The sequence below is a fragment of the Pleurodeles waltl genome, chromosome 6, assembly GCF_031143425.1.
Source record: "Pleurodeles waltl isolate 20211129_DDA chromosome 6, aPleWal1.hap1.20221129, whole genome shotgun sequence".
Classification (NCBI taxonomy): Eukaryota; Metazoa; Chordata; class Amphibia; order Caudata; family Salamandridae; genus Pleurodeles; species Pleurodeles waltl.
Genome location: NC_090445.1, coordinates 78,722,295 through 78,723,333, shown reverse-complemented (window position 1 = coordinate 78,723,333; position 1,039 = coordinate 78,722,295). Strand labels below are relative to the sequence as shown.

General features: G+C 52.9%; 1 non-coding gene across 1 annotated transcript; it reads right to left on the bottom strand.

Moving 5' to 3' along the window:
• Positions 1 to 371: 371 nt before the first annotated feature.
• Positions 372 to 444, bottom strand: TRNAK-CUU (transfer RNA lysine (anticodon CUU)). Its single transcript has one exon. It is a non-coding gene; the product is annotated as a tRNA-Lys (tRNA).
• Between the last annotated feature and the right edge of the window lie 595 nt (positions 445 to 1,039).

Sequence of the window (1,039 nt, the reverse complement as noted above, 5' to 3'; positions counted from 1 at the left end):
ATTGTGTCAAATTGACCTGTCTCATTTTGTTAACAGATTTCCCTCTAACAAATCATAACACCAGCGGGGATGAGACCTTAAACTCCTCTTTTTGAAAGGATGGGGGGGGACAGGACGGACCGTAGCGGTCTCCGAGCTCGCTGTAAGCACGGGCGGCTCAGGCTAGGAAAGGGCACAGGAAAGGCTCAGCCTAGGACTGCTCCCAGCGGCGCCTCCCAGGGCGGGAAGTGCTGCGTTGTGTGGAGTCCTGTGGGAATCGTGAGGCAAACTGCAGGATGTGTGTGTGTGTAGTTTTAAGCCTCAGCGAAATATCTGAAAAAGGTGAGAGTTAATGTTAAACCCGAAAATGGAAAAGCATTTAAAAAGCATCACGCCCAACGTGGGGCTCGAACCCACGACCCTGAGATTAAGAGTCTCATGCTCTACCGACTGAGCTAGCCGGGCTGCTGTGCCTATGATATTTCACACACCCTCTGTGTGTTCTTTGTGAGGAAGTAGTGTGTGGTTATCACAGGAGGCCCCTTTGTTTCATTTTCTCTGCTGCTGACTCGACACAGGCACCTTTCTATTTCTCCATCTCTCGCTCTACCCCAGTCTTATGTCCCCATCAGTCTCTCTGGAGCTCACTCTGGTACATACATGCATCTGTCCTCTCAACCTGTCTCTGGGCACATACTTAAATGTCCAGTAGAGAACAGTGTGAACTCTCCCTGTTTCGCGAGGTGGCAGTCAGCCTCCAGAGCCGGATTCCAGAGGCTACCGGAATGGCCGAGCGGTGTAAGGCGCCACATTCAAGAGCACTATCTTCCCCAATCCCGTGATCAAATCCTGCTGCTGACATAAAGTAGTTTTCATACCCACATTAATCATAAACACCAGCGGGGATGAGACCTTAAACTCCTCTTTTTGAAAGGATGGGGGGGGACAGGACGGACCTGAGCGGACTCCGAGCTCGCTGTAAGCACGGGCGGCTCAGGCTAGGAAAGGGCGCAGGAAAGGCTGGGCCTAGGACCGCTCCCAGCGGCGCCTCCCAGGGCGG